Source organism: Culex pipiens, chromosome 2, assembly GCF_016801865.2.
Source record: "Culex pipiens pallens isolate TS chromosome 2, TS_CPP_V2, whole genome shotgun sequence".
Lineage (NCBI taxonomy): Eukaryota > Metazoa > Arthropoda > Insecta > Diptera > Culicidae > Culex > Culex pipiens.
The window spans coordinates 219591851-219617749 of NC_068938.1; the positions used below are offsets into that span (position 1 = coordinate 219591851).

Genomic DNA, 25899 nt, shown 5'->3' on the forward strand with positions numbered 1-25899 from the left:
ATCTCGAGAAGGGATTTTCTGATCGTTTTGTTATATTCTGCAAAATTATATGTTATGATTTGGACTATCTAGAAAAAAAAATACTCAAAAAATCAAATTGTTCGCTCTACATCCTCTACATCTACATCGAGATTCCTATTCGAAACTAGGTGTCCGAAGGCATGATTGTTGAGGCTATTACAAACTTCTTTTTACACCTAAGCTTCCATCCACCCTGGGATTCGAACTGACGACCTTTGGATTGTGAGTCCAACTGCCTACCAGCGACTCTACCGAGACAGGACAAAAATAGTAACACTCTAAAAAAACATTTTTAAAATATCTTTTTATCACAAAAAAAAACTCGATTTTGACTAACATTCCTCTTTGTCTTTTTTTTATTTTTGAAAATAGTGTCCATTCTTATCCACCTTTAAAAAAAACTTGAAAAGCTAAAAAATTCTCTACAATTTTCCTTTTTGATCCGGCCTTTTTCACCACAAACAAGTTTTGTTTTAAGTTCAAACCTATTGACCCTCAATTTTCAATCGATGATATCTTGGAAACCATTAAGCAGATTTTCAATTTAAAAAAATTTCTCAACTTTTTGAAAACATATTTTCTGACTTTTGAAATTACGACTTACATTTCAATATGGCCAAATAACATGATTTGAAAAGTAAATCGTGATTTTTAAATGATTAAAATATTTTTTTCAGAAAGTTGAGAATTTTCACAAAAAAAATTAATTTCAATCTCGAATCTTTTTTTAAAAAAAAATAGGTCCGATAAACACCTTTTTTGCTTTTTGAAATACTTCGGCGGTGAACTCAAAAGCTGAAACTAAAAAAAAAAATTATTGGACATCTAAAAAAAAATACTCTAGATATCATCGATTGAAAATTGGTTTTGGTTTTTTATCTTAATTTTTATTCTTTTATTTTTATTTTTCTTTTTATATCTCAGGAACGGATAAACAATGTCAAAAAAAAATAATTTCCTTAGCGTTTCAAAAAAAAATTATCTAGAAACGAAGTTAACTCGGTTGTATTTTTTCAAAAATTTACAAAAGTTGATACCTTATGATTTTTCTGATGAAAAAAGATTTTGTAAGCTTTTTATGGTGAATTTTTGATACTTTAAAAAAACACTTGCCCTGTTACAGTCTCTACACTGAAACTTATAACAAATCGAAGGAGATGGTCAAACTCAAGTTTTTGTAACATGAATTATATTTGAAAAAAGTGTAAATTTTTATTCCGTTTGAAATTATTTCTCAAATACTCCTAATTATAACCTAAAAAATTGCCGAAGACACCAAATCGTTCAGAAAATCCTTCATCAAGACACAGTTTTTCAAATATTGGCATATAGTATTTTTTATATAAATTTTTATGACAGTCCCGAAATTTTTATGGAAACTTGGAGGGAAAACATTGCAGCATTTGTTTTTCCCTTTAGTTTGTTTTGACCTAAGGAATCAATGGATTAAGTTTTATCCATATAAAAAAAAAATTAAAACAGATTTTGCTTGTTTACAACTTATAAACAAATTAAAAGCTCTGTGTAATGTTTCTTGTAAGTTTATAAACATGAAAGTTTTCATAAACAAAAAAGATCCGATATGCCGATTTATAAGTAAACTTTTCTCTTATCAAACAACAAACAAAAAATCAAATCGTTAAAAAGACAAAAAATTGGACACAATAAGGAGTGATTAATTTTCTTCAAAAATAATTTTGTTTTGTAAAATAAAATATTGTTTTTACAACAACACATCTTTTTAACTAGAATGTAAATCTAACGCCAAGAAAAAACAAAAAAAAATAGATTTGTTTTTGCTAGGCCAATAAAAATACATTATATAATAGTCATATCGGGAACATTAACAATCCTTTTCACTTTCAAGACAAATTATTATCGTTACATAAAACAAACGATCTGGGTAATTCTCTACCAACTCACACGAAATCGGGAAAAGTTGCCCCGACCCCTCTTCGATTTGCGTGAAACTTTGTCCTAAGGGGTAACTTTTGTCCCTGATCACGAATCCGAGGTCCGTTTTTTGATATCTCGTGACGGAGGGGCGGTACGACCCCTTCGATTTTTGAACATGCGAAAAAAGAGGTGTTTTTCAATAATTTGCAGCCTGAAACGGTGATGAGATAGAAACTTGGTGTCAAAGGGACTTTTATGTAAAATTAGACGCCCGATTTGATGGCGTACTCAGAATTCCGAAAAAACGTATTTTTCATCGAAAAAAACACTAAACAAGTTTTAAAAATTCTCCCATTTTCCGTAACTTGACTGTAAAAAATTTTGGAACATGTCATTTTATGGGAAATTCAATGTACTTTTCGAATCTTCATTGACCCAGAAGGGTATTTTTTTCATTTAGAACAAAATTTTTCATTTTAAAATTTCGTGTTTTTTCTAACTTTGCAGGGTTATTTTTTAGAGTGTAACAATGTTCTACAAAGTTGTAGAGCAGACAATTACAAAAATTATAATATATAGACATAAGGAAAAACGAAGTTGACTTTATAGCTGTCGGCCACCATTGCTAGTACCAACCACTAGTGTCTTCCTTTTTATCTACAAGGACTTCGCCGCCCTGGGCTCCTAAGTGTATGAAAGTATGGCACGGAGCGACGGCGCCGAATAACCATATTTACACAAAGAATTTTGGAGCGCCCGCCGCGGGATTCGAACCGGCGACCTCTGGATTGTGAGTCCAGTGCGCGGTCCGATTGATCCACACGGGCGGGACGACATAGACATAAGGGGTTTGCTTATAAACATCACGAGTTATCGCGATTTTACGAAAAAAAGTTTTGAAAAAGTTACTTTTTGCGTTTCTCTTTGTTTCGTCGTCCGTGTCTGTCGCGGGTTACCATGAACGGCCATGATGCATGACGACCAACTTTTTCAAAACTTTTTTTTCGTAAAATCGCGATAACTCGTGATGTTTATAAGCAAACCCCTTATGTCTATATATCAAATTTTTTGTTATTGTCTGCTCTACAACTTTGTAGAACATTGTTACACTCTAAAAAACAACCCTGCAAAGTTAGAAAAAACACGAAATTTTAAAATGAAAAATTTTGTTCTAAATGAAAAATGACCCTTCTAGGTCAATCTAGATTCGAAGAGTACATTAAATTTCCCATAAAATGACATGTTCCAAAAAATTTTACAGTCGAGTAACGGAAAATGGGAGAATTTTTAAAACTTGTTTAGCGTTTTTTTCGATGAAAAATACGTTTTTTCGGAATTCTGAGTGCGCCATCAAATCGGGCGTCTAATTTTACATAAAAGTCCCTTTGACACCAAGTTTCTATCTCATCACCGTTTCAGGCTGCAAATTATTGTAAAACACCTCTTTTTTCGCATGTTCAAAAATAAAAGGGGTCGTACTGCCCCTCCGTCACGAGATATCATAAAACGAACCTCGGATTCGTGATCAGAGACAAAAGTTACCCCTTAGGACAAAGTTTCACGCAAATCGAAGAGGGGTCGGGGCAACTGCTGTGTGAGTTGGCGGAGAATTACCCATCTATCATGATGATTCAATCCCTATCGTTCTAGAACGACTAGGATTTTTTTCCTGAATGATAAAAGCAACATTCCTGTTTACAGTTACCTAACATCACTTAGCTGACACACCGTACCCATAGAACGCAAAGGGGAGGGGGGAACTATTGCAAACATGAACTACCGGTTCCGCTCTAGCCCCACCTAAACGCTGTTAAGTATCACGAAAGAATCTATTACACGCAGCGCAGAAACAAAAAAATAGCGCACAAACAACAGTGAAACCTGGCGCTCGCGTTCTGCGTTCAACCGATTGATCAATTATTCAAAATCAATTAGCTGGTAAAACTGGTAGAACATGTACTTGGCAATCGATTGTCGATCGTTTAATCAAGTTGGTACCCGTACTATTTTTTATGAATTTCATTTATGAATTCTCAAAATATTGTTAAGACATAAGAAACATAAAGACATAAGCCAAGTAAAAAAATCCAAAATCAAATTATTCGCTCTACAGCATTGCCTTGGCGTTCTCGATTGCGAGATTCCTACTCGAAACTAGGTGTTCGAAGGCTTGATTGTTGAGGCAATTGCAAACCTCTTTTTACACCTAAGCTTCCATCCACCCCGGGATTCGAACTGACGACCTTTGGATTGTTAGTCCAACTGCCTACCAGCGACTCCACCGAGACAGGACCCAGGGAGACGACTCCTACACCTGGACTGAGCTAACGACCTAACCTTTAGGTTAGTCCGGGGCCAACATTTACTTCCCTTCCGACGGAAGGCGTGATCAGACAAATCTCGTCTCGAAAAATGCCACCGGGACCGTCTGGGATCGAACCCAGGCCAACTGGGTGAGAGGCAACCATGCTTACCCCTACACCACGGTCCCGTAAGCCAAGTAGTTTAGGGTTAATGACTGACAAAATGCAACAGTTCTTACCTGTCCTCGTAGATTCACCCAAGCCCAAGCGAAACAACACTCAGAGGAACTGGAGCCCACCGTCGTCGTCGTCGTCGTTTAACATACACAACTGGTGCCGGTGCTTTTGCCCGTCGAACCAACCAAGCCACATCGTTGAAACATTTTACCCTGAACTCTTCGGGGTCGTCGCGACGCACTGTCTTCTGTTTCTTCTTCTCCCTTCTTCCTTTGGCTGCGGGAAGGTCGTCGAGGTCTCGTGACGTCCTACAGCGGAGACGACGTCGAAGGCTGCGTCATCAAGGGGCGGTATCTGGAAAATCAGAACCAAAAAGGGGAAAGAAGGTGAGAATGAGGAGAACAACCATAAACTACAATGACGGAGGGAGTCATAAAACTAATTTTGCGATATATGGCTCAGCCACCGACCGTCGTCACCGTCATTGACGACGACATCGATGATGGAAAGCCGACGGTGAAAGTTTATTTTTGGCATGTGTAAAATAGTCGGTGGAAAGACGTCATTTCTAATCTCGCTTCCAGGAATAATTAAATCGTTAAAAATTGCATGACATCATCCCGTGACCTTTCCACCCAGGAAAAAACCATTAAGGTGGTCCGAATAAAGACAGTAAAAAAACTTTCAACGTTAAAGTTTTAATTAAACCCCTCACCAGCGAAAAACTTAACAGTCTCTTTTATAACAAAACATAATCTCGGCCCAGACATAACTCTACAACAAGTGCTCGTTTTGCGCAGCATACAAGTTTCCCCCGGCGTTTCCTCGTAAATCTAAACCCTCCCCCCAGCCTGTCGGAAAGTGAGAGTGTCCGTTTGCATAATAATTTTATTGCTTGGTCATCTCTCTACCCCTGTGAGTCTGAGTCTGCCAGTGTCGGACAAATACGGGTGTGTGTGGGACCACCATCTAGCGACCATCAAGGAGCTGAACCACCCGGAGAAAAGAAGAAGCGTGGCAATTAAGGAACGGAACAAATAAAAGCCGAAACGGGCGCGGAATGCCACTTTTTTTTGCCATGTTTGATGAATGTGTGTAGACATAAGCTGGGCGCTAGGGAAGTCATTAGAGGGCGGATTATGTTTAGGATTTGTGGATTCCGCGATTTTTTTGGCAGTTGTTAGTTTTTCCAGCGAATAGACCATGTTAAATGTTTACGATACAATTTCTGGAAACTGTGTTGAATCATGTTTTCGCTTCCCACGAAAAAATCAGATATGAACTCTTTTTTCGATGAATCAGTAAAAACACAGAGTAATCCTTTAAAAATGTCAAAAAAAATCACCAAATTTGATTGAAACGATATTTTAAAGTTTATAAAGAATTCGTAAAAAAAAACAGAACCAGGAAGACACTTTTTAGACAAACATTTTTCAAATCAAACGAAAATTTCAGAGTAAGAGTTTGATCCAAGAAAAAAATGTATTAGTATTGAGCTCTAGTTACATAATTCTTAGTGACGTAAACGCCAATTTATATCAAACTGTTTTAACATTTTCAAAATATGGCATAAGGTAAATTTGCAAGTAAATTTGACACAAAATTTTATTTTACCGTACAAATGTGACTTTTTTTCCTATTTGAAAAACATCCGAATAATAAATTGGCAAACTTTGAACAGCACTTCGCTACGTTTTCGGCAATCGTCTTTTCGACATAGTCTTTTTTATCACTTTGTCAAAATAAGTAATTTTTCATCAAAGATTATCCATAAATGCTAAATTTTGAAGACTGATGAATTACTAGATCTTTATTTTAGATAATTTAGATTTGTCCCGGTAACTATTTTTTCTGAACAATCTTAATCAGTATCGTATACGGGTAATTCTCTACCAACTCACACGAAATCGGGAAAAGTTGCCCCGACCCCTCTTCGATTTGCGTGAAACTTTGTCCTAAGGGGTAACTTTTGTCCCTGATCACGAATCCGAGGTCCGTTTTTTGATATCTCGTGACGGAGGGGCGGTACGACCCCTTCCATTTTTGAACATGCGAAAAAAGAGGTGTTTTTCAATAATTTGTAGCCTGAAACGGTGATGATATAGAAATTTGGTGTCAAAGGGACTTTTATGTAAAATTAGACGCCCGATTTGATGGCGTACTCAGAATTCCGAAAAAACGTATTTTTCATCGAAAAAAACACTAAAAAAGTTTAAAAAATTTTCCCATTTTCCGTTACTTGACTGTAAAAAATTTTGGAACATGTCATTTTATGGGAAATTTAATGTAGTTTTCGAATCTACATTGTCCCAGAAGGGTCATTTTTTCATTTAGAACAAAATTTTTCATTTTAAAATTTCGTGTTTTTTCTAACTTTGCAGGGTTATTTTTTAGAGTGTAACAATGTTCTAAAAAGTTGTAGAGCAGACAATTACAAAAAATTTGATATGTAGACATAAGGGGTTTGCTTATAAACATCACGAGTTATCGCGATTTTACGAAAAAAAGTTTTGAAAAAGTTACTTTTTGCGTTTCTCTTTGTTTCGTCGTCCGTGTCTGTCGCGGGTGACCATGAATGGCCATGATCGATGACGACCAACTTTTTCAAAACTTTTTTTCGTAAAATCGCGATAACTCGTGATGTTTATAAGCAAACCCCTTATGTCTATAAATCAAAATTTTTGTAATTGTCTGCTCTACAACTTTGTAGAACATTGTTACACTCTAAAAAATAACCCTGCAAAGTTAGAAAAAACACGAAATTTTAAAATGAAAAATTTTGTTCTAAATGAAAAAATGACCCTTCTGGGACAATGTAGATTCGAAAACTACATTAAATTTCCCATAAAATGACATGTTCCAAAATTTTTTACAGTCAAGTAACGGAAAATGGGAAAATTTTTGAAACTTTTTTAGTGTTTTTTTCGATGAAAAATACGTTTTTTCGGAATTCTGAGTACGCCATCAAATCGGGCGTCTAATTTTACACAAAAGTCCCTTTGACACCAAATTTCTATCTCATCACCGTTTCAGGCTGCAAATTATTGAAAAACACCTCTTTTTTCGCATGTTCAAAAATGGAAGGGGTCGTACCGCCCCTCCGTCACGAGATATCAAAAAACGGACCTCGGATTCGTGATCAGGGACAAAAGTTACCCCTTAGGACAAAGTTTCACGCAAATCGAAGAGGGGTCGGGGCAACTGCTGTGTGAGTTGGCGGAGAATTACCCATACAGGGATGACATTGATATAATTTCCATTTATTTTTGAAATATTTTTCATCTGGTAAGGTTTATCTAAAGCTTATTATTACACTTATACACAAGTTACATGGACTTTTTTTTCAATAGTGTTTAAAAAATAGTAGCTTCAAATATTCTTACTTTTAATGTTGGAGTAGCCATAGTTTTTATTTTTTGATAAATTAAATTTTAAAGTATGCAAATTTTATTTTTATGTCAAATGTAACATAACTCTAAAATTCATTGTTTAAATATGGGTGTTCGGCGCCGTCGCTCCACGCCATACTTTCATACACTAAGGAGCCCAGGGCGGCGAAGTCTATGTAGTTAAAAGGAAGACACTAGTGTTTGGTACCAGCAATGGTGGCCGACAGCTATAACGTCAACTTCGTTCGTAATATGACTAAGGTTGCTGTTATAGTTAATTAGAAAAAAAACAATATTATTATTGAGTTAACTAAGTTAATAAGCTTTTAAAAAAACACATACAGTGCCTTAATTTTTTTATTATACATACAGTGCCATCCCGTTTTTGGCACCAATTTCTTCAACTATTCTAAAAACTCAAATTTATTTGATGATTTTGGTCTCATTATACATTCAAAACATAACTTAATACGTCATTATTAAAAATATAATTAATTTTAATGAAAATAAAAAAAAGATTGTTATTGAAATTATTTTTTGAAGGTCAATGGATCATCTATTTCGTTTATTACGTGATTTATGATTATTCCTGTCGTTATAAAGCAGGTGTGCTCAAAGTTTTGAATGGCCGGCAAAAAACATTAGAAAACAAAAAAAATAAACAGCTTTGTGAAAAAAAGCCTCCTATCAGTTGGTTAAATTTTATTAAAATCAGAAAATCAAAAAAAAACGACTTGAATATTATTCATCTACTTTTCATTGCAACTTTCGTTATTTCAGAAAAAAATAATGAATGTTTTAAAGTAAATTGATTTATTTTTATTTTATTTTTTCAAATATATTTTAGAAGAGTGACACAAACTTTTTAAAAGCATGTAATTTATTTTTTTAAATTATGTGCAATCTTAATTATAAATAGTTGCATAAGGATTTTTCAAAAAATATTCCTCCAATTTTAATAATTGATATTTGATGAAAAATTTTGACATAATTTACACTTTTTAATCACATTTAAACGTGTTACGATAGAAAGCTACGATAAGATAGATTTTTAACACAATATTTGTTTCATGCAATCACACTTTGTATGAATTTTTCACACTTTGTATGAATTTTGTTCTTCTAAAAATGCCTAGAAATTTGAAAATTTTGCGAATTGTGTTTCAAAAACACATAATGTTAAATATTTAGAAACTTCCAAAGAATCCGAAAATACATTCGTTTTACGATTCGATTCATTAAGGAAATCATGGACTTTGAAAATAATAAAATATTTCTGTTAATCAAATTTTCGAAATTATAAGTAAACAATGTTGAATGATTTAAAAAAAAATGTATGGATACTTTTACTTGAAGTACTGTGTTCAACACTTCTCTAACACCTACAGAATGATACCATTCCATACGTAATTTGTACTCTTGTACTCTAAAAACGTTATAAACCATGGGTCTATCCACTTGAGGTATTTTTCAGCTTTCGAAATTCTAGCTACGATTTAGATAATTAAAGATAGTTAGCACACCAGAGCATAATACAGTGGACTCTCTCGTTGTCGATATTGAAGGGACCGTCGAGAGAGGGAGTTATCAAATTATAGAACGAAAAATCAAAGCAATCTTCTGGAAGAGACTGAAAATTTTATTGACGGCTGGAGCAATATTGATATCGAGAAGATCGACAGCCAGAGAGCCAAAAAAAAAGTAAAAAGTATAGGAAATTATGATTTTTGGATAGGGGAGAGTGGGGAGACTTGATCCCCGGGGACACTTGATCCCAAGCCTGTATCTCGTCTGCATGTGGGTAAAACAATTAGCTTTGTTCTAGAAAGTTGTGCGAAATTAACTAAAACTCATTGTAGAAAACAAAGAAAAAAAATAAAAAAAAGTTTCTTTGTTTTGATATGTATAGAAAACACTCAAAAATTATTCAAAAAAATATTTTTTAATACATGAATTGTTTGATAAACTTATCAACTCCAAAACCCTTACGCATTTGATGTTAAATTTATCGTCATCCTTTTTTTACAATCAATTGTTTAAAAAAGTGCGTTTGGGGAGACTTGATCCTTGCATTTTTAAAGTCACTGGAATCAGCCTCAAGATTAATTAATTGGGCTGGGTTTTCATACATAGTTTCCTTTAGCATAGTTGTTCATAACTTACTGCAGTTTGAACTTTTTTTCAAAAGTTTTGTAAACAAAAATTTCTAGCTTTTGTAAACATGCTTAATTTTGGTCTGAAAAATAATATTTTAAGTTTTTAAATATTTTACATACTAAACTTGTTATATTTTGAACACAAATGTACAGGTTTTATGTGAAATTGCTGTAACTTATAGAAAATTAAAAGTTTGGATGAATAAGAAACATTTTGCTTAGGATTTCTTCAAAATGTTGAAAGGGGGATCAAGTTACCCCTAACATTTTTAAAATGCCGGTTTAAAATATTTTTTTAAAACGCTTGGCATAATTCGAAGAGTTCATCTGATGAAATACCCTTATTAGCCAAACATAGATAAATGTTTAAGCTTTCAATTCATGCAAAAAGTTAATAGTTTTGTGAGAAATTGACAGAGTTATGTGCGATACAAAAAAGGGGATCAAGTCTCCCCACTCTCCCCTAACTGAAATTCTTTGTTTTTGGGAAACATAAAAATCTGGTTTTCATTGTGAATGAAATAAGTCAACTATAAATCAAGAATGATATTTGTCACTGCAAATTTCATCTACAAAACCTCTTAAACGTTATCGATACCTTTGAGGTCATCAACAATCAAACGGTAAAAAAAATATCTTTGAAAATATTTCATGATGAATATGTAGAGCACACTAATCAAAAAACATGAAAAATTCCATTTTTACTGATGGTACCTTAAAACAGTGTTCAAAAAAAAAGTTCAAATTTCTGATTTTAAAAACGCATCTTTTTTGATTAAGAGATTCAAGATTTGTTTCATTCAAAATGTTTGTTACGTTCATTTGAAATTTTTGTTTGAATTTTATTTTTAATAACACATCTCAAAGTGATAAAAAAAAATTGGCAATAAATTATCGAACACCTCTTAGTTATGGTTTTGATAACCTTTTTAACTTGTAAATCAACAAATTGGCACACCTCCTCCATTATCAAGTTCACTCGCTATCCTTCGCTGGGTTAAAGGTGACCATTGACTACGGTCCAAGCCTGGAGGCTTCACTCTACACAGCAAAAAAAAGTGTAATTTTGGAAGGTGTAATTTTAGAAGGTTGAATATTACCTCTTTTATGATGTAATTTTACCTCAATTAAGAATGAAAAAGTGACATTACTCCAGAATAGTGGTAAAATTACACATTTTCAGAGGTAAAATTACACATTTTTTCTGACATAAAAGATGTACCCCTTGCCAGATGTAATATTACCATGATTTTTTTTTCTGTGTATAGTCACATGAACTGGGCGTCACAAGGAGATGCCAACACGCGGTGCCACGGCCTAGGTCATTCCGCGCCGTGATGACAACGTATAGTTGTCTGGTGGTGCTCTTGCCCTTTTCAAGCTCTCTGTACCTCAAAGGATTGCTTTTTAATTGAGACGTTCCGCCGGGGTTGAGGTTTTGATGTTGTGACACGACTAGCTCGAGGGACGATTCATGACATGTGGGACAATGCGTGTCATCGGTCACGGTTATCCCAGGGAGGACAATTGATTGAGTTTTGAGTCGTAATTTTGCTATGCAAATTTTATCGCACAGATAAGTGCACAACTGTGCGCGATGACGGACTGAGTTGCGAAAACATCAAGGTGGAAAATTTGTCCTCAAGCGTTAAACTTGCATACCATCGATGTAAATTATGCATCAAGCAGTGCAAGTAAAGTGGTTGTTTTGTAGATTTAATGATAATTTAGAATGAACCAAGATCAATTTTATGATTTATGCCGGACAGGTGGAAGTTGTCCATACCCAGCATACCAGGAAGATATGATCTGCACAAAAATCTGTCTTCAACGCAGCACACCTCAACTTCAGTTAGTCTGACTAACTCAAAGATCGTTCAAGCTGCGTCTACAACGCGATACAAGTTGTACAATTTCGCAAGATTTTCCTTTCGAAGGAAAACCACTCTCAAATGCCACAACCGGATTGGCTCGACTCCAGCTATACCGACAGGGGGGGCTGATTGAGAGCGTTACATTCTGTAGGTTTTCCGACAGAAACAAGTTTTCATGCAGAGAGAGAAGAAAAAAAACCGCCAACAAACTGCAAAAGAGCTTAACAGTGGGTAGGGTTTGAGTGGTAATTTGATTTTCCTGTGGTTGACAGACTCGATGACAACGTGGACTTAGAAGGAACTGGCACTTTCAAGGCTGGCAAGGGCCCGCAAGAATGTGGCGCGATCGAGCCCCCTCTCGGGTGTTGTTTGCGTTGGAAAACTAGTTCAGGCTGCTGGTGTTGGTGTCGTGTCAGTGTGGTGGTCCAGCGCTAATCGTTCTGGTATAGGTGTGTCGTCAGCACACGTGGCTGATAACATCGTGGAGAGTTGATGTCTTTCTAATAACCGGATGTTATGGGTTCATATACCACGTGGGGCAGAATGTACTGGTTGAGCTGGTTTTGTTATTTTTAGAAGATGATGTAACAAAACAAGTTTTGTTTAAAATACTTTGAAACTGAGAGTATAGGAGTATTTTCTGGAATGAATTTTACCTAAAAGTTAGTAAAATCTAAAATTACATTTATGTACTTGTACTGAGCACTGCAACTTGCGCTCCATATTTAAAATTTAAAAGAGATACCTATAAATCAGTGCTCTATGGATTTGCCTTTTTTGAGGCTCTAAGCGATTTTTGGATTTTTTCGAGGCACAACTTCACCGAATATATTAAAGAGAATCTTCTGAAGACGTTTATTTTCCCCCAAAACGTTAAAATTTATTTCAAGCTGAAATGACAACAAAGAACAACTTCACCAAAGACATCGAAGGGATTTGTCTACTCTTAAGAATTTTATAGAATTTTAACATTTCAAATAATTTTAACATTTCCAACATTTCTTCCAAACTAAAATGGCAGTATCTGTAAAGAGCTTGAAGAATAAACTAGACTTTATGATTCTTCAGAGATGAAAAATCTTCCCGATGTCTTCGGCAATTTTTTTTTTTTTTGTAACAAGAGTTTATAGCGAAAAAAAAGAGTTTATAGCTCCCAAGATTAAAAAAAAAACATTAAATCGTTAAGGGTGCACAGCAACCAAAGAAGATGCTGTCTTCTTATTCCAAACCCCAATCCTGAAATAATTTGATTATAAAAAATTGTTGTAAATCTTTATGCAAATAATATCTCTTCTACTAAAATTTCTGGAGCAAAAATCTGGGTGCAAAAGCTCTGGTTGATGTGCATTGTTAAGCGACACAAAATTCCAAAAATTGCACCAATTTTACGAGCTTTCTGACTGTTGAACAATCGGTGTTTGGGAGCAAATTTTTTTACAACCGGTTTTTCACAGCCGGTATGGTTCATTTTGACAGTTTAGCAATCTAAACTTTATCGGTTTTTAAAAATACCAAATTCAGTTAAAACAAATCTAATTGTGAACCTGCCTTTAGGCGGGCTTCGATTTTAAAATTCGCCAAAATCCATTTTCAACTATTTTTCGATCTTTAAAAATCATTGGAAAGGTGAACTATAAAAAGTTAAGAAAATGTTTTGGTTGGAAATTTTGCTTGTTTTATGTGACTTAGCCAATGTTTTGAAAAGGTCTTTTTTCTAGGGTCAACTTTAGCTGTGTTTTTTACAATTTAAATGATTATGGAAGTCTACAGTAGACAATGTGAAAAACAAGCGAAAAATTGGAAAAGAGACTGTAAAATGATAGGAATAGGAAAAACTAGGAAGGCAAAAAGTAATGATAGGAGATGGTAGATTAGCCAAAAAATATCAAAAACAATATCAACAACAAACATATAGTAAACTATTTAAATGTAAATAAAAATACTAAAAATAAAACAAGAAAAACATAAAACAAGATAAGTAAAGTGTTTCGTAGAACAAAAGTTGCTAAAAACGGGAAGAAGAAAAATTTTCGAGAAAAAAAAATTGGACATTAGAGGGATAAATTAAAGATTCGGGTTTCTTTAAACATACCACCAAGATTATGCTCTGTAATGGAAAAATGGCCACAACTCTGATGTACTGTTCATTTGTTTGATTTGGTAGCACTATGTGTTTGAAAAGGTTCTACAAATGCTGAACCTATTTTCTTACATCTACACGACGAAAAATCAGTTCCCAAAATGTTGATCAAGCGCTCATGAAATTCGGAACCACAAAAAAAGCAAATTGCATGGAACGATTTTTTACCATGGAATTTGAACACTTTGATAGTGGTTTTGAATTTCATAAACGCTTGTTCACAATTTTGGGATCTTATTTTTAAGAATGTTGGCCCTTCTGTTAAAATAATTGGGAACTTTTGTTTGTTTTGATTTATGAAATGAGTTAGCCAAATTTTCTATATTAAAGGACCAATTTGGCATTAAAAACACTCCTTGGGTCTTGAATTGAAACGTGCAAAAATTGCAAATTGAAATGCAAGTGCCAGGAAATTGTTTATGAATTATTTATTTATTCTTTATTGCTGTCCTTCCTGTGCTTGCTCTTAATTCCAACATCAACAAGTACTGTGCGGGGCTTGGTTCATTGTATCGATTCAAAGTGACGAAACAAAACCCCAAAAACCACCAGCTGGTCGACCTGCCCAAACTAGTCGGCCGAGTGCAGTTGAGGAAATGGCCCAGAAAACGGGTTTATTCAACTGAGCTGCACTTGGTCAAGTCTGCAGACGACATTCGTTGGATAAGTAGGTAGGTAGGCACCCCCGCGCAAATGTAATTGCAAAACGAATCGAAGGAAATTCTGAGTCAACCTGAACGGGCGGAGACACACCGTAATTCGAGCGTACGGAATGTTACTAGAGTGGATTTCTCCGTGCACAAGAAAAAAAAACGAGTTAATGAATTCCATCCTTTGACGTCAGCAGAAGGTGCTGCTGGAAACGTTTCCACTTCAGTCCCGCTTTTTGTCCGATCTCATTGACTCGAATTACGACAAACTTGCTGACGACGAACGTTTGTCCCAACTTACGGTGATGGAGATTCTTCCGAGAAGAAAGTCAGAAAAACATCCTCCCAGCAGCCAATATCGGCTATCAATTAACCTTAGTGTGGTGGGGTTGTCATCATCTTCACAGAAATAATCCGATCTCAGCTCAGAGGAGTAGTGGAGATTTCGAAGTATTTGTGACCAACCTTGACCGTCGTCGGGCATCTCGCTAAAATATCGCCACAGCGGCACAAAAAATGGCGTTCAACGCTTTTGCGGCGTGTGCACTTTGTACGCAATCATCGGATGATTTGCACCTAAGGTGGTTTACCTGGCTGCGTGCGCGTGTGTGTGTGTGCCAGGATACAACTACAACTATACAACACAGTCTTTACAGAAGAATCATGGCCAGACATTGGCCCAAGATGAGGTCGAGCTTCAAGGAAGATGTGAAATTGCGTCACAAATGTGTTTAAAGTTTTTATTGTAGTGCAGTTTACTTGGTGATGACTTGAGCTTTTGTTAAGTTACTAGCGGAAATTCCAAGACACCGTCAAGATTTGATGACTGCGAAACTACACAGCAAAAAATATTATGGTTATGTTACATCTCGACGTTGTAGTGCTAACTTGTCTTGCATCGCTTTTTGACGTTCCGAGAAAAACTCCTTTTTTATGTTTGACCTTGAATAAACTAAAACGATAGCACGCAATGTAAACAATAACAAACACGTTTTGTTTGAATGGACGTTCTGTGCATTGTCCCGAAGTTTGGTTAAATTTGGTTGCCGTAGTCCCGAGATATAATTAAAAATGTTTAAAGTAGTCGGGCATGTACGTGTGTCAAATGCGTTCTGGCCTAAAATCACTTTGGCCAGTTGTCGCACTTACAGCAATTTGCAGGCTGCGTCTAGATAGCACCATCAGATCAAAACTTCTTTTAAATGAATATTGACAACAATGCACGGGTTTTTTCGGGTTTTGTTGAATATTTCAGAATTGAAATCGAATTTTGGAGATTCTCACATTTCAAAGGTTCACGTTCACGATCACTATGATATTTAATGAAGTATTTTTTTAGATAATCCCGTTGCATATATATATTCAAGTTCATGTCCTTCAACTCTGATCAAGGTCGTTGGGAAGGAAAAATCTCAGAAAAAATCAAAAGGAATCTCACATCGCGTTGACCATATCGGTCATTGTGACCCCATCCAGAGTCAGAGTTAAGAAGTTCACCGCCGTCGCCGCCACCACCAAGGTCTTCACGACGACGACGCCTCGCAAAGGCGTGGACTTGTCCATTTGTCAGATCTTCCACGCTTAAATTACCTTCATCAGCATCGGACCGCGCACCAGAAGAGTTGCGTTGAACAAAAACATCCTCGGAAATTAATCGCGCCGTCCGACGACGTGTGCCCTCGGCCAGACATCACCGGGCACGAGTTAAGGGTAGGATGATTTTTTTTTCTTTCTTAGTTTCGTGGTCCAACATAGGACGTGACGTGAATCCTGTGGTTTATTATGGAGAACCGGCGCGCGAACTCTTTGTGTTTCACATGCATGTATCGTGTCTGATTTTAGTTTGGACATGGTTGAGCTGTTTTTATCCTCGGTTGATTAGGCTCAAGTTCTTTGCGAGAAATTCGCAGAAACTATCCAAGTGAGTTATATTTGAAGCAGGAGGGGCAAAATTAGGAGCCTTTTTGTAATTACGAATAAAATACTTTTGCCAACTCAATTTAATTTCACCCATTGATATTTTCAAGTTCTTCTAGCTTCACAAAGAACTACCGTCCCAGGCAGGTCGTCGCCTTTGTCAATCGTCGTTCCGGCTCATTAGTTGCTGCAGCGGTGTGTGGCGGTAAGTTCTAGAACCCCACCACTTTGCCGGCCCCCGGATAAATCTCTCTGATTGCGCAGGGAGTTTCATCATTTTTCTTGGCTTTGAGCACTCCTCCTCTGATGGAAGTAAAGAGAGGGACCTCCGCCCGTAATGGATGCACGCGCTACTGCTGCTTAATTTCATCAACTGGTGTACCATACGGCGAGTAGAACTTTTCTGATTGAATTTCATGGTTCGACGGAACTTGCTCGTTTCATTGATGTATTTGGTGCTTTGATATGGGAACAATTAGATAATTACGGTACATGGTTCAATTAAAATTTATGTAGAGATTTCTTTTGAAAAGGATTTTAAAATATTTTTTTGGTCAAATGCAAAAAATAACCATAAAATGTAAGTTAAAATGTAAACCAGAGCAGACGGAAATATCTCTGTAATAACATGTTTTGATATTGTTCAATACTAGACCAATAACATGTTATGTTATTTATAACAAGATATGTTATTCGCCGTTATGATTTTTTTGTTGTTATTGAATTGTTATTGTAATAACAGACTTATAACACTTTGAGTTATTCTTCGAACAAATCATTGTTATTTATATTTGTTATTTTAACATCTGCCCGGGAACAGAGAGTTGACTATTGAACAACTCTCTACGAAATCGGCCGATTTCGACAATTTTTATTTTTTGTATTTTTTGATTTGGCTCAAACTTTGTGGGGGCCTTCCTATGACCAAATAAGCTATTTTGTGTCAATGGTTCACCCATACATGTCTCCATACAATTTTGGCTGCTGTCCATACAAAAATGGTATGTAAATATTCAAACAGCTGTAGCTTGTGAGTGAATTTCCTGATCAATTTGGTATCTTCGGCAAAGTTTTAGTTATTGTTGAGGACAATTGAGAAAAAAATAGGTACATGGAAATTACATGAAGACTTGTATGGGTGAACCAATGACACAAAATAGCTTATTTGGTCATAGGAAAGGCCCCCAAAAAGTTTGAGCCAAATCAAAAAAATAAAAATAAAATCAATTTCCGGTTTTGGTAGAGAATTGCTCTATTCCATATTCATAAGACAGAATTTCGGTTAATTTAAAATGTGATTATCCGTCGTCAAACTCCTCTCACAAACTGTTGTTTTCTTTGTTTGGACTTCGGAAATCAAATCGTAAAAGCATTCGATTGAAACAAAGCCTTCCGCACTCGCACACAACAGGTTGAGTTATGTTCACCAATCTGTGCGCGCCAAGCACTGATTGTTAATAGCTCAATTTGAGCGAAGACGGAGCCAAAAAATTACTTTCAGTGACGTCATGTACGCTGTTGCTACGTCGCAAGTCTCGGAGGTACTATTCGAGATGTAATTTGAGCGATCGATTCAAATCTCGCCATTTTATGGGTTTTAAGGTCACGTACAGTGCACGCCGCGTAGTTTGTTTGATTTTTCCGAAAATATCCAGCTGCCTGATTCGAAATAATTGTCCGATAGTTTACATTGGAGTGAAACTGAAAGGCATCAGCAAAAAAAATACCCATCATATCACCCAGACATTGCCGAGACTGCCGCTGTTACTGCTATCGATCAACGCAGTGTTCGCCGGGCGAGCATTTCCATTATATTTGAATTACATAATGTTCACACGATCGGCTTACGATGCACGGAGGAATGCTGCGTACACTCCGTAATATTACTTTCAATCGGCTTGCAACAGGCGTTCTGGAGCGATTTTACGGGAAATAATAACTTTCAAAATCTTTTAACAAAATTCCTTTAAAAATATCCCAACTTTGCCCCATCGCTCACACCAACACCAGCAAACGCCCTAATTGAAGAGCTTGCCTTTCAATTGGTAGATCATCATCAGCAGCAGCAGAGTCGTACACACTGCGGCAATGTTCAAGATGTTCAAGTGCTTCTGCCGTGTGCACACATCAGAGCTCGGTCGCCACAAATCCAGTGAGTTGAGCAGTTTCAACAACAATTTGCACGATCTTTGCTCGCGGTTCGTCATTTTTTGACGAACGCCTTGAAATCTTCTCCCCTCAATTGTACCTGTTTGACGTGTAGATATGGCGGTGAAGATCCGGACTAGAAGGGGCTGACGCGTTGTAGCGCTGCAAATCTTGACGGATTTTGCATCGATGGGTTAGACAGATGTGTGAGTTGTATCTGCGTTTGACGGTGAAGTAGTCGTACGGTGTGATTTGGAATATCTCGACCATGACCCATTTAGCAGCTGCGTGAACTGATCATTGGTATTTTGTTAAAAAAAAATATTCTGAAATCTATTCAAACGAAAGATTGCGAGTCCAGCATGCGAATGTTTGAGTACAGCATGCGGAAACATGATAAATGAAAAAAAAAAATCTTTGAGCTATGTTTTACGAATTCTACTAATCTCAATATCAGTTCAATATCAATCAATCCCCATCAATAACAATGTTTTTGTTATGGGCAAAAAGTTAAGTTCATCGATATCACAATCAAGCTGCGGCCTTCTTGTAAATAGTTGCAATTTTTCGTAAGTAAAGTAGTGTAAATTTTGAGATTCGAGTTGTATCAATCGATGATATTTGTTTTTTAACTCTTTACGAAAATGACATTGAAATCACAAGTAACTTAACAAAATCTTTTTTTTCAAAATATGAATTTTTAAAATTATGATCAATTTTAAAATTATGCATTATGAATTATTATTGAAAAGATAAAAAAAATCATTTTTTGCAATTCCGTCGTGAAACTACTTACTTTTCCTGTCATTCTTGAACTACGAAATAGCCTACTTTTCTGTACCAAAAGTAACAGAATCGAATAGCAACACTTTTCAAAATAAATGCTACTTTTCAGCACTGAAATGGGTGCTGAAAAGTTGAACTTTTCAGCACTTGTTTCGAAAAGTATCCCTTTTCAAAATTGTTTTGATTTAAACGATTTATTGACAAAATACATGAAAATTTGACTTAAAATTTCACTCAATGGGTGTTTTCGGAATTGCAAACGGTCTACTTTTCCCCAAAAATAACAAAATGGAAAATTAATGCCTTTCAATACCAGTGCTGAAAAGTTCTACTGAAAAATATAACTTTTCAACATTGATATCAAAAAGTAACATTTTTCAATATTTTTTTGTTTTTTAACGGTAAATTTACTAAACACATGAATGTTTACTAAGCACATGAATTATTGATGTTTGTTTTTGCTTTTTTTATGAATGTTTGACATAAAATTCCTTTCAAGAAGCGTTTTTCGGAATTGCAAAAAATGTTGTATGCAACTCGTTGCAAAAAAAGGATTTTTTCAGCACTCGTCGTATTTATCGAACTCGGTAAAATACTATTTTATCATTGAAAATCGAACCAATAGTTTTCGAGATATCAGTTGAAAATTACAGGATTATAAGGTGACACTTAGAATACTCATTTTCATGAAATCGAATTCTTTGGGAGACTGTATCTCATAAACTAATATGTAGTCCGATTTTCAAAGTTTCAGAGAAAAAGTGTAGGAAATTTTCTCAGCTCTTCAAACATATTTTTCTGGGGTGGTTTTCCTCCAAAAAGTATTTTAAAAACGAAAATTGTTCAAATTTGCAAAAATCATAACGTAAAAGTTAGTATAACTACGAAACAGTGCAATTTAGCAAAAAATCGGCAAGTTTCAATTGCAAATTTTTGAATTATAGATTTTTTTCATAGCATTTTCGATATTTTTTCATAAATCATTTTTTTTTTTTTGAAAACTCTTGTGTCTGAAACTAGATTTTGTACCACCATACACTGTGGCTCACATATAAATTTTCAGTCCCCTAAAACATATAAAAAATACATATTTTCGAGAATAGATACTAACACTTTTTTTTTTTTTTTTTTTTTTTTTGGGAGGGTGGTCCAGCCGCACATCGTTGATGTTGAAACCTCTAAACTGGGCCCTCGTCCTGTCACGTCCGTCAGTAGTCTTGTCGTACATTACAACTAGAATCAGATCTGCCAATGAATTAGTACACTTCGACCAAATAAACACTGACGCTGTATGGATCTGACTCTAGAATAAATGCACAGTTGTGTGTTATTCATAAGTCCAACTTATTCAATTATTCATTCAAGTCCAAATATTCATTTGCTAACTACTTTGGATTGAAAATCTAAATTTTAATCTAAAATCCTCTAAACTTAATGTTCAAAACTAAACGTTCCTTTAACTGTTGCAGTACTGCTTCTATAAAAAAAAAAAACAATAAAAATTTGTGAACTAATGTACAAATAGGATAGAAATCGCGATTTTAAAAAGAAATGATCATTTACGTCAAAAGATTCGTAGTTCCTCGATTTGCAACAATGGTCAATACAACCATAATCCGAAAACCGTTAGTTCAACAGATCAACGAATTTTGTCCGATATCATTACATTATTGATTGATCGAGACTCTATGGACAATTTGACATAAAAGAATGCCTAGTATTCTACATCTATCAAAGTTTATTGACAGCATTACTCTAACTTAACAATTGCAACTAACTTTAACTTCAAATAGAATTGGAAAGGATTCAAATTTATGATAAATGCTAATGCTAAGCAACTATACAATTGTACTATCCAGAAGTCTCAACCCAAAACCCACATTGTGATAGTGAAAAAGTCACAGAAGCAGCGGTGTCTTGTGCAATTGTGATATTTTCACTATCGGAGAACTACCTAGTTCACGAAGACAGCTTATCGGTCGACGCTTAAGCCCTGGGGCTGCGACAAAGCGAGTTCTCGTAGCATGAAGTGGTGTCCATAGTGCTTATAAAAAATAATGTATACCCAGCCTGATGGCAAGATTGTCAAATTGTATGTATGGGCCGCGATACTCACATTGGTTGGACCGTGGACCCCGCTATTTGGTCGCTTTACCCCTCTGACGCTAAATATAGGGTAAAAGAGCCAGCAAATGTGCAATTGAAAAAAAGTTTTTTTTTGTGAAAAATTATTTTAAATTTTGTTTTTGATGAATAATTTTGAATATGTTTTGTCAAAAATTTAATACATAAAAAAATAAAATATTATCCAGCCTTTTGAGGACGAAGTCAATCGTTCACATTTTTTAATGTTAACTTATTAACATATTTTAGTGTTAAATGTCAATATTCCAAGAAGATAATGTCCAGCTTGTGACGATAAACTACTTTTCCTTTACTTAGAAATCGAATCCAGAAGGGAAACGATAACCAGCTATGTTGGTCCGCACCGGGTTCTTGACTCCCATTTACGAGGCGGAAGCGTTACCGCATGGCTCGGTCTTAACAAAATAAATAACTAGATAAAAAATAACAATTCCAAATTACAAACCTAAATATTAAATAAACTTATTTTCAAATTTACTCATAAATGGCCTTTATACCCTATTTTGTGCAACCAGTTTATGGAGCTTTCACCCTATATGGACCTTCAAATGCGAGGTTCACTTTTTGACAAGCTTGTCACCAGTCTGTGTATACCCAAATTTTAACTAATGCACTAGGATCAAATCATGCCCCTTGACTTTACAAGGCCCAGGGTCGAGAATAGATACTAATACTAATTTTAAAATCGCGAAATAATTTGCGTAAATCTAGAGAACTACACTACAAACAAATTCCCACTGTTTAAAAATAAGTTTTAGATTTTGAATAAATAGTCAAAATTATAAAAACTATTCTTGACGTAGCCTGTTCGAATAAACAAACCGCGTTTAAAAATCAATAAAATTAATTTTCAAAAAAAATGAAATCATTCACCTTACGCATTTAAACATTTTAGCGATTTTGTTTAACAATTGGTTGATAAATACATCTAACTGGGAACTCAGAAATGTCATGTGTCTTCAACTATAAAGTATAAGGTTGATTGTAGATCAAAAGTTGCTCAAAATTACTTCCCAAACACTAGAAAATTAAAAAAAACCATTGCATTGTTTACGTTTATTAAAACCTTTTTGAGCTAAAGCTTACCCGAGCAGACGGAAATAACTTGGGAATAACATTTTTTGATATTTTAAAATACTAAGCCAATAACATTTTATGTTATTTATAACAAGATTTGTTATTCGTCGTTACGTTTTTTTTTTTTTTGTTATTGGATTGTTATTGTAATTATTCTTCGAACAAATCTATGTTATTATTTTTTGTTATTTTAACAACTAATCCGATCATCCCAATAACAGTTGGAGGTATTCTTCCATAACAAAAAATGTTATTCCAAAGTTGTTTTGGCTTCAAACCGATATCAGACCAATAACAATGTTTTGTTATGTTAACATAAATTGTTATTAAACTCTTATGCAAAAATGGATTTTGCAAGAATATTCCATAACACTTTCTGTTATTATAACAGTACTTGTTATAGAAATGGCATGAATTATGTTATTACCGTCTGCCCGGGTAATCATTTAAGTAGTAACGTACTCGTATAATTTTAAAATTCAAAGAATTAGTTTGAGCTAACACATGGATATTGCTAAAATTTGTTTTCAGGACATTAAAATAAAAAAATCCACTATTCAAAACTTGCTAACACGCAATACAGTTTCAAAAATCGGATGCCACTGCGTTGACCAAATCGCTTTTTATTTGTTTAAACAGTTTGCTTTGCTCAAAAATTCAAACTGAAATCGTCACTAGTGCACTTTTTATCATTACATATAAACTTTCACATGTTGTGGAAAGAACAATTTACAGTCAGATGAGATCATTCTCAGAAATTTGAATGTAAATTTTGCTGGTTTATTAAGATGTAAATTTTTCGAAAGTTTTTGTATCATTTCCATGGTGTGGGAAGAAAAAAACAAACAATTATGTTATTCATTTTCAGAACATATGCCATTTTCTAAGGAATGTGATGATTTTTTTTTTTTTTTTTGATTTTTGGAAAATGACTCCTGTCGACATTTTTTAGAATCCCACGCTTTTTCGGTAAAAAAAATCAAATTGTAAACACAAAAAGCAGTAAAATCAATTCCTTTCAACAGCATCAAAGAGAAAACATCACACCATTTTCCGGGTGATACTTTTCTCTCCGCCAAAGCTCATAGATCAAAGCTTAGTTCCATTCATGCTTCTCCACGCAGACCGCACACACCACCATCACTTCATTGCGGCCACAAAGCCAACAGAAAATCTGAATGACAATCGCACAGGCAACAGGCATTACGTGCACAATTGCAAAGCAACAAAAAAAATCACCCCTCTCTCAACCTTACTCCCATTTTCCTCCCCCCCGGCATCGTGTTACTTTTAATATTAGTTTTCATTGCATTTCACTTACTCTTTCGGTCTATCGCGGGGTGGGTTGCGGCGTTTGACGCTGAAAAGCACACAAAATCGAAGCACCCAGCAATTCTCGACGAGCCCAATGACGGCGACGATGATGATGATCGCCCTCCAGCTCCACGGACCGACCGGCCAGGTGAGACACGTGGAGGACACACGAGGGCGGGCAAACAAGTTTCACTTCAAATGTTTGTTGTAAGAAGCAAAAACTCTTTATACACCCATACACAAACACTTTACTACTGCACTCGCGCGAGGTAATATCGTTTTTTTTTTTCTCTCTTCTCCTTCGTAACTTTTTTTATTTTTTTTTTGCTATTTTTGCCTTGGATGTGATTTTTCACTTTTTTTTCTCACTCTCTGCTAAGATATGTAAACCTTATTTTTTCTCTCAATGAATCCAAGGCAAATTCACACCTTGCTGTAGTTGAGGAACGCTGCGAAATCAAATCTTATCACGAACTCACACGGAAGCGAACTTCAATCCAATCAGACAAGCCTCACGAGCACTTGGAGAGCAAACAATATCACTGCCGACGAAGCCGCCTAAACACACGAAACAGAAGTCCGAAACCACACACTGCCGGGCAAACAGAAGAAGATCAGCACAGCAGCACTATTCAATCAACGCACACACAAGGAACTCCCGGGTCTTTGTTTAATCACCACCAACTTGCCGGAGCCGCTTAAGAGCAACTCTCCTCGATCCTCTGTTTTGATCGACTGCTTCGCGTGTTCAACTCTCAGAACAGTTTGAAGAGTCCGTTCCCAGTCTCTGAACCCCCGAAAATCGCAGCAATCGCGCGCTCATTTTCCGTTTGCGCGTACTCTCCACAGCCTACTCCAACCAGGTTTCGCAAACAACTCCCAATCAAACTTCTTGGCTTTTTACACCACACCACCCAACCAAACACCCCAGCACTACACAAACCAGCTGATGTTTGTTTAGAACGGCTCCTTGCGCGAATACATTACATAAAAATAAGAGAGCTTTCCTATACTTCTCCTTGCGAGCAGAGAAACGGTAAACAGCAAGTCCATAGACCCGAAGACCCGCGCGCGCCAGAACACAACCCCTCAACACAGAGAAGACAGCAGAAACAACGTGCAAACTCGACGAGATAACTTTAGCGACTGAACGTAGCAAGCTGTGCTGGACTGACCGGCGCGGCAAACCACACACATCACGGCGGCAGTGAGAAGCCTCCAGTGGGCGTCGCGACGTCAGTCGTTGCTCTACCTTTGTGAGCTGAGCAAGGTTGAAAAAAAATCCCTTCGAGCGAATAACGATTGCCTGAAGAAAGGCCTTCTGAGTATGCTTTGATCGTTTCTTTCCCGACTGACACTTGATCGCTGGCTGTGGCATAGACGAATAAAAATTTGAATGATTGGGTTTAGTCGTCAACTTGCTGCGATCTGATTATAATTTTCCCCATTTAACACCAGCGGTCATGGGTTGTTACAATCATCGTCTGCACTCTTGACGAATGACAGCTAGTCGTGGCAATTTGAGAATAAAGATTATTCTCAGCAGTCTTATTCGTGAGGTGTAACAGGCAGCGATTAATCGCCAAATTAATCATAGTCGTCGGATTTTCAACTCTGGAGCTGAGCATAACATTGAAAGCTCAGCTGGGCGAGTGAGCATAACTTGCGGTGGAGAAAAAAGCTCGCTCTCGTTGGACGGGTTGGAAAGCTCGGCGATTGAAGGTTGCGTGCAAGTTTTTGATGAGTTTTCCTGATTCTGAGTTGATTTATCATGCGTCTCCATTATTCATTAAACAAATTCCAAACTATCCAAGTTTAAAATTTTGAATGAAAAAAGTGTTTAGAAAGCATACGTCAAGTTGAGCAATTCTCTACGAAATCGGCCGATTTTGACCATTTTTATTTT

At 35.9% G+C, this 25899-nt stretch overlaps 1 protein-coding gene across 2 annotated transcripts in view; it reads right to left on the minus strand.

Annotated features, from left to right (window-relative positions):
* LOC120425828 (diacylglycerol lipase-beta-like) overlaps positions 1 to 25098 on the minus strand; it is a 56421-nt gene extending 31323 nt beyond the window's left edge. Inside the window, exons 1-2 of one of the 2 annotated variants that reach the window (XM_039590446.2) lie at positions 24001 to 25098; positions 4460 to 4751 (exon numbers count right to left, since the gene is read on the minus strand). The gene's annotated coding sequence lies outside the window, so the exon portion shown is untranslated. The remainder of the gene's footprint in view (positions 1 to 4459; positions 4752 to 24000) is intronic. The other variant, XM_039590447.2, reaches the window with a different exon arrangement.
* Positions 25099 to 25899: the final 801 nt, after the last annotated feature.